The sequence below is a fragment of the Cebus imitator genome, unplaced genomic scaffold (assembly GCF_001604975.1).
Source record: "Cebus imitator isolate Cc_AM_T3 unplaced genomic scaffold, Cebus_imitator-1.0 Scaffold24, whole genome shotgun sequence".
In the NCBI taxonomy this organism is placed as follows: Eukaryota; Metazoa; Chordata; class Mammalia; order Primates; family Cebidae; genus Cebus; species Cebus imitator.
The window spans coordinates 11,802,494-11,811,075 of NW_016107339.1; the positions used below are offsets into that span (position 1 = coordinate 11,802,494).

The following is an 8,582-nucleotide window of genomic DNA, read 5'->3' on the forward strand; positions in this document are numbered from 1 at the left end:
ACAAGAGGAAACAGAATCCAAGGGAGCGTGTTGAGTGATGGCTCAGTGAGTCAGTGTCAGGGCAGGGATCTCGGCCTGGATCCCCAATCCCCAGCCCTCTAGCCGTGCCTCGGCTGCCCCTCTTATCCTCAGTGTTTGGTCAAGGCTAGACCCCAAGAACCCAGGGATGAGATGTGTGACCTCAGGGGAGGCCCAGGTTGGGCAGAGTGGGGCTGAGGGATGCAGGGTTTTTGCCAGGCCCTGCAAGGCGGAGCAGAGAAGGCCCTGGACCGCCTGTCCCAAAAGGTCCTATGAGGAGGATCATTTAAAATGTCCAGCAGCAGCAGTGCAGGCTGGCTGCCCCACCAGCCTCACGACCCATGTCCTCCCTCGTGTTCCTGTGCTGACTTCCTTCCCAGCCCCTGAGCCCAGCACTCACATTTCAGCCTTTGCGTCTTTGTCCCTGCCGTCACTCTGCCTGGAATGCCCAACCCTGCCCACACCCAACCATCTCTGGATCTGACCATCCTTTCCTTCCAGGTCTGCCTTCTGCAGAAGACAACCCTCCTTCAGTCTTCCAGAACACCCCTGCCTCCAGTCTCTGACACAAGAGATTATCCCCACTCCTTGACAACAGGTGCTGAGGCACAGAGGCTCACAAGCACAGCCTCTGGAGCCAGACTGCACGCTGTGAATCTGGCTCAGCCACTTATTCAATGTGTGACCTCAGGCAAGGCACTTAACGTCAGTTGCCCCATCTGTAAAATGGGGATAACCCCATGAGGTTACTAAGAGGACTAAGTGATTTAATAAATATGGATAAACAGAAGAGTGCTTGGCACATGTCAGGGATCCCCGGCCCCTCCTTTGTGCCCCTACAGGACACCCCAGTGCTACGTAGCCACCAGTTTCCCAGATGCCCCACTTCTGCCATGCTCCTGATACCCAGCCTCCTGATACCCAGCCTCCTGATACCCAGCCTCCTGATACCCAGATGTGACTTTACCCCCATTCCCATCCTGCCAGGTTTCATGCACCACGGGTCTGGGAGGAGGGAGAGGAGAAATAAGCCCGTAAGAGGACCAGTTAGGAACCAGCCACATATAAAAACTCTCCAAACACAGTGGCAGCTCGTGACTCAACTGCATTCCTGTCAGATTAAGGGGAATGCAGTTTACATGCTCTTTTTTTTAGCTTTCTAAGAAAAATATTCCCAGTACCATCAAGTGCAGTTTTAATTTTTTTCTTCATGAGTAATGATATTTGTTTGTAAAATGCAAACAGCACAGGATGGCTGAAATAAAGAGGATACATTCTCCCTCTGTCCCGGCAATCAGCCTCCCCCCAGAGGTAAGCTCTAATCACAATCAGGTATGCAGCCTTCTATGCATGTCATGTAGAAATGAACAGAGAGGAACATACGTGTATGCACATCATACTACACACATTGTTCTACAAAGCCACTTGCTGTAACTCATCAGTATGTTGTGCCCATCTTTCCACACTGGTAATTAGCTCCGCCCCATCTGGTCTCAGTGTCCCCAAGCACCTAAAGTGGCCTGGCACAAAACACGTTCAGAGATCCACTGACTAAATCCCAGAACCAACAACCGCCTAAAATCACAGCATATGCAGAAGTCTTGACTCTGTCACTGGTCTTCCTGAGGGACATCTAGCTTTGCTACACTGACTGTCTGCCCAGCTAATCTTTGCACCCTGATCAGAGTGTACCTGTGGGATAAGTCCCAAAAAGTGGAATTGCCGAGTCAAAACTGTGACCGCTGTTGCCAAAAACACAGTGCTAACGTAGGCTCCCCGACTGACGCGGGAGTTCCAGTTTCCCACGCCCTCTGCCAGATGAGCGCTTTCTTAGGATGAGGACTTTTATTTCTTAAATGGATTAACCCTATTTAGTGATTTCACCCTTCATCACCACATCGCCCTTTGCCTCACCTGAATAAATAAGGGAACTATGGTTTTATTATTTCTCAGCAGCACTAAGGAGCCAAAATCCACAAATAAGGGGCTACTCTAGCCAGTATAGAAAGTTAACAGATGGGAAATTTGGAACATCTCACCTGTTTCTAAAAATGGACGTGTTAATGTTTTAAAACTGTCAACTTCAAACAAGTATCTATTGATTCTTCTCCCACACTCAAGAAGAGAAAATTCTCACCCTCTCTCTTCACTCCTCCCTATCCCAGCCTACAGTGGCCACATTTAGTCAGTAACAATTCAGAGCCAGGCGAGGAGGCTCACGCCTGTGATCCCAGCACTTTGGGAGGCTGAGACGGGCGGATCACTTGAGGTCAGGAGTTCAAGACCAGCCTGGCCAACGTGGCAAAACCCCATCTCTACTAAAAATACAAAAATTAGCTGGGCACGGTGGCGGGCACCTATAATCCCAGCTACTCAAGAGGCTGAGGCAGGAGAATTGCTTGAACCCAGGAGGCGGAGGTTGCAGTGAGCTGAGATCACGCCATTGCATTCCAGCCTGGGCAACAAGAGCGAAACTCCATTTGAAAAATAAAAATCAATCAATAAATAAGTAAATATAAAAATAAAATAAAAATTCAAGACACCTAGTTAAATCTGAATTTCAGATAAATGACAAATACAGTTTTTAGTAAAAATATGTCCTATGCAATGTTTGGGACACACTTAGACTAAAAAACAACAAAAAACACATTTGTCGTTTTTCTGAAATTTAAGATTACCTGAGTATCCTGCATTTTAATGGAAAGCCTACCCTAGCCCCTACCCAGCATTTTAATATCAAGCGATTTTTTAGCCTGGGCAACATAGTAAGACCCCATCTCTACAACAAAATCGAAAAATTAGCCAGGCATGGTAGCACGCCACCTGTAGCCCCAGCTACTCGGGAGGCTGAGGTGGGAGAGTCCCTTGAGCCCAGGAGGTTGAGGCTGCACTCCAGGCTGGGTGACAGAGCAAGAGCCTCTCTCTAAAAAGAAAATGATAATAATAATATTGAGTGATTTCTAAGTAGGAGCCAAGGCCTCCTCTGCCCTCCTAGTCTTCAGGTATCCTGCAGCCCCTCACACCCAAGCTCGAGGTCTTCAGAGGCACCACCCAGGGCAGGGTGGAGGAGAGGCCCACGGCCCAGTCCCCAGCCCAACCCTCCCCTCCAGGTCACCCTGCCCCTGGCTGGAAACCAGCCACAAAGTGCCCATGGCAGGTGGGTCTGAAGTGGCTAATGGGTTTCCTTCATTTGGCTTTCCAGTACATTCTAAATTGCTCCCCACAGACACGCTCCCTTCCTGGAAATGGCATCAGCAACTTCCCTGGCATTAGAGGTCCTGTCTCCCCAGAGCCAGCTGAGGCCAGGTTCCGTTGACCTTGTCCCTCTGGCCCACCTCTGGCTTCCTCCCAACCCATCCTTCCTGGTGACGAACACTATCTGTTGCCCTAAGGGGTTGGTGCTGTCAGCAGGCGACCTCCATGGACAGACGCTTCAAGGACTGCTGCTACCAGAGAGCCACCTGCCAGAAGGCCGCCCACACCCACTGCCTGATGGGTGCAGATGCTGGGGTCTAGGGCCCAACTCTCCCAAGCAAATGCGCACAACCTGAAAGGCCACTCTAGCCCCAGGGTACCCCGTCTCCTGTTGGGACTGCATGAGTCCACTTCCCTCATCCAATCCCACTTCCTTCCCTGCTTTGCACAGGGGAGCTCTGGGACCCCTCCCCTACCTGCCTGCCAATCCTCACGGCTACTTCCTGGGACCCTGACCTGCCCCTCAGCAAACACATATTATTTTGGTAATAAGAAAAATAATAAAAGCTATTTTTCTTTAAGAAACATGCAAAACCAAATTTTATATATATATATATGCAAAACCAAATCAAGTAGCCTCCTTCCTATCTAGTATACCCACTCCTGTCCCAGCCCCTCCACCTGGTTCCCCAGGGAGGCCCCCCAACTTGGTGTATGCCCCCACCCCTAATGTCCTCTCCTGTCCTTCTGTCCTTCCAGACCTGTAGCCAGTTTGACTTCTCCAGGGAAGGCTTTCTACCACCAACTCATTCTTGCTGGGGGGATCCTGCAAACTCCTAATGGGAGAAGAAGAATGCAAAATGTGTCCTGATATTGGCGAGGAGAGGAAGTAGATGATGAGACCGGTAGCCACTCACTCGCTCCACAAGCCAGAGCTGGGGCTCCTCTGTGCCACGCCAGGGGCCACCGGAAACAGCGCACAGACTCTGCACCCACAGACCCCACAGCCCAGCAGGGAGGGGTGATCAGAAGCCCAAGAGGACACTGTGTGATGGGAGGGTTCCTAGGGGAGGCAGCCAGCCTGCGGGAAGGGGATTCATGGGTGAGGCTCCCAACCCAAGCTGGGGAAGCTTCTGGAAGGAAGAGGAGTCTCAGTGGACTCCCGAGGGTGAGAGATTTGGGTGGGAAGGAGGAGGGAGAGGAGGAGGCAGGAACAGCCTGTGCAAAGCCTGCAGGTGACAGAAGCCCCACATGCTTGAGGAACTGAAAGCAGCTCAGGGCAGCTGAGGGGCGGAGTGAGAGCAAGAAGGGAGAGTCGGAGGCTGGGCCTGGTGGTTCACGCCTGTAATCCCAGCACTTTGGGAGGCCGAGGTGGGTGGATCACGAGGTCAAGAATTCGAGACCAGCCTGGCCAGGATGGTGAAACCCCATCTCTACTAAAAATATGAATTAGCCATGTGTGGTGGCCCACGCCTATAATCCCAGCTATTTGGGAGGCTGAGGCAGGAGAATCACTTGAACCTGGGAGGTGGAGGTTGCAGTGAGCCAAGATTGCATCACTGCACTCCAGCCTGGGCAACAAGAGTGAGACTCTGTCTCAAAAAAAACAAAGAAGGGAGAGTTGGACTGGGCATGGGGACGGTGGCAGAGCCGCGTTAGGGAGACTACATGGCTGTCGAATAGCAGCACTATTTGTGGAATAGTGTTGAATGAATGATTGAATGACTGTGAACTTTGGGAAATAGCTGGCAGCCTGAAGGAGGGTGTTAGGTCCCTCTTGGGCTTTCTCTCTAGTCCCCACAACCAAAGAGACACCCCAACCAGACAGTTCTTTCTAGGCCCCTCCTAAGCCTGGAGGTGTTGCCATCCTTCACAGACACAGGCCTCTTCCTCTGAACTGGGTTTGCTCCTCCACACCTGAGGGTCATGAGACCCCTGAGAGCTTGCTATTAACACCCCAGACACTGAGGACGGCCTGGCTTGGGCCTTCCCAGCTTCCCTGTTGTTGACCTGGATTTTCCTCCCAAGGGCTAGGACCAAGGCAGAGACCCTGGTCTAAGTTTGGCACCCCAGGAAGAAAGCACTAACCCAGCAACCAGAGGAGAGCCAGACCTTCACATCAGACCTTCTCCAGAGCCAGGACCAGGCCTGGACACTCAAACCAGGGGCCCATAAGACCCTCTGGAGCCAGCAGGTTGCAACACTGTCTCCAAAAGCCATAGGTTCCCATCAACTCCAGACTTAGGAGGGGCCTACAGAGAACTGTCTGGTTTGGGTGGCTCTTTGGTCCTGGGGGATAGAGAGAAAGCCCAAGAGTGGGCTCAACCCCCTCCCTGGGGTTGCCAGCTATTTCCCAGAGTTCACGCTCAATCCACAAATTATTGCAGTCACTCATTCCACATTCAGTCACTCATTCCACAAATTATTTACTTGGTGCCAAACCTGCTCTGGTGCAGGGGCAACGACAGAGATGAATTAGACAGATTCCCCGCCTGAAAATACCTCTGCTCTAGAAGGAGACAAACAAGACAAATAACCCAGCCACGGCAGTCCAGGAGCACAGCGGAGGGGGCAAGGATCTCACCTGGGGTATCAGGGAAGCTGCCTGGAAGGGCGGCTTGAGAGGGGTGACTTGGACATGTAATGGAAAGGCCACGGTGGAGGGTGGAAGCAAAATCACCGACAGACAGTCTCGTTTGCACCCCAGCTATGCCAGGGGCTGGGGCAATGTGGGTTATTTATGGTTGTGCCTCGAAAAAAGCGGCCATATATGTCACTGCCTATGTGGTGCAGAGCTGGGCTGTTGTGGGCAGGGGCAGCTGAGGCTTGAAGCTGGATCTGGCCAAGCTCCCAGGTTTGCCACCATGTCCCCTACACCCTGATGACCCTTTAACCTTATCATAGCCTCTTGTAAGGTGAAAATAAGGGGCAGAGACAGCTCCAACAGGCAGCGAGTGGCCTGGGGCTTGCAGGGGAGGGCAGTGCCCAGCAGCCCGTGGCTTCTGTATCTGCGGGCCTTTTCGCACCATCACCTCCTTCTTGCCTCCTCCCCCCTCCCATCCCAGCTGTGGGGGAAGGGGTAGGGGACAGAAGGAAATACCTTTAACCATAAGCCAGACAGGCATCAGCTGCTGTGTTTCTCCCCAGCCCACTCTGATCCATAAATAGCCTACGCACCAAGCTGGCACCAGCTCACCCACCCTTTCTGGTAGCAGTCCAAAGACCCGGACCGCCCGGGCCCAGGCCCCAGCTTCCCCAGGAACCTATTTCCGGCGCTTTTCCTGGGGTAAAGGCCTCCGTTGCCGGCTCGCGCCGCCCCCAAGGGACACAGCGCAGGGGCATCCTAGCACTGCCTGTGTGATGCCCGCGAACTCTGTCCCCTGCAAAGCATCCCCGGGCGCGCACCCACTTCTCTCCAGGCAGCTGCCCAACCTGCCCCTGGCTCTGGCCCAGGGAGATGCCAGTCTCGGCGCCCACTTCGAACACGCACTCCCTAACTGTACACCCCCCACACAACCCGCCACCCTCTATTCAAGGGCCAGACCCCCTACCTGGGGGCAGGAGCGCCGGGCACCATTGGCGGCGCCTCTGGGCGAAGCGGGACGTCTGGGGCCCGGCCTCAAGCCCGGCCGACTTCCCGGGGGAGGAGGGGCTGGCGCTGCCGCCGCCACCGCGTCTCTCCGGGATCTCGCCTGGGCTGCGGGAAGGAGGAAGGTCAGAGACGAGGCGGAGCGGGGGGAAGGATGAGGAGGAGGCGTGCACAGAGCCGCGCAGATTAGAGAGGCATTTTTAGCTAGCCAATGGCAGCGCGGGCAGGGCGGCGCGGTGGCTGCGCAGGTGGACGCGCCGCGGCTGCCGGGGAGGCAGCCACCAGTTTGGCAGGCGCCGGGGGGTGGCCGGTGGGGTCCGGCTCCCCCCTGCGTCAGCTGCCCCCTGCCCCAGCCGTCCTGCCCGACTCCCTCCTCCGGGGGCTGCCCGCGGTCCCGCGCGTGCCAGGAGCCCTCCCGTGCGCCCTCCTTCCCAGCCCTCCCAGCTGGCGCGCTCGGAGCCCGGGGTGTTGCTCCCCGCCTCTCTCCCCATCTCCCCACCGCCTTGGCCTTTCCTCTGCTCCGGAGCCTCGGCGTCCCCTGGTGCGTGCGGGTGCCTGTGTGATGGGCATGTTGAACGTGCGTGGGAGCCTGCACCACCGCCCCACCGATGCCCACCCCGCCCGCAGCCCCTGCCCTGGGACCCCATGGGGCAGAGTCGCTAACCCTGGTGTCCTAGTTCCAGGAGGACCGGCTGTCACCAAAACAGACTCAAAGCTCCCGTCTCCTTGGGGTTCGCTGGGGGAATTGGGGCCTAACAAGTCCTCAACGGCCTTCACTCTTCCGACTTGAGTCCTGAATGCTGCCTGGAGCCCGGAAGCTGCAGGGAGGAGCGGGGCACATACCTCCTGAAGACCTGTTCTGTGCCAGCCACTGAGGAGGGGCTGGGCTGCAGCAGAGGACAGAGCAAAACTCTGCCGTCTCGTAGTTCACCTGTGTGAGGGAAGACAGACATTCAGTATCGGTAGCTAAGAGAGGGTTTTCAAGCCGTATGCACAGAATAGAAAAATAAAGGTGGAGGAAGGCAAAGGAAGTGAGATTGCTGAGGACCAGAATGGGTCCCTGCCCTTTAGGTGTGTAGGGACTGGGGGGTGGGATTGGTGATTGATTTTGACTGTGAGCCCCTCAAGTAGGCATGCAGACTCTAGTTTACCGCAGACCTCACTACTCCCTATTGCTTGAGCCTGGAATAATCACGTTTATATTTCCTGACTTCTCTCTCCACACGCTTCATCAGAGGCACTGAAATTCATGCTCCTGTGACCCCGTGGGATGCCTGAATGCTGTATTTACTCATGCATTAAGAATTCTCTGAGCACCTGCATGTTAGGTGTTGGAGCCTCGGGGAACTCAACACCTAGCTGTGGAGGCCAGATGGTAGTATGTACCTCAAGCCTGAATAGGACGGCCAAGTGAGTGAACAATATTCTGGAGGAGGTCAGGACACTCTGGTTTAGGGCCATCCGGGAAGGCTTCCTGGAGGAGGCAGCATTCCAACAGGGTGCCAAAGGTTAACTGGGATTCTGATGAGCCAGACAGGGCAGGAGGCAGGGATGGATTGCTGGGAAAGGCCAGCAAAGCCAGGGGACGTTTGGCAGGTGGCTAGGGCTGGGTCGTGGAGCACTGCTGGACACCGTCTGAGCAAGGGATACGCTCTTTGTCTCGGGCTGGTGAAGCCCCACCCCCCACTTCCACTCCAGCAGTTCCTGGTCCTAGCTGTCCTCACCCCAACCCAGAATTTCCCAGTAGCCCCAGAAGGAGGTGTGATGAGCACGTAGGGCA

The 8,582-nt window shown here is 54.8% G+C and overlaps 1 protein-coding gene across 1 annotated transcript in view; it reads right to left on the reverse strand.

Annotated features, from left to right (window-relative positions):
• Positions 1–6,968, reverse strand: part of PACSIN1 (protein kinase C and casein kinase substrate in neurons 1) — a 68,614-nt gene extending 61,646 nt beyond the window's left edge. The window contains exon 1 of the mRNA XM_017522285.1: positions 6,765–6,968. The gene's annotated coding sequence lies outside the window, so the exon portion shown is untranslated. The remainder of the gene's footprint in view (positions 1–6,764) is intronic.
• Between the last annotated feature and the right edge of the window lie 1,614 nt (positions 6,969–8,582).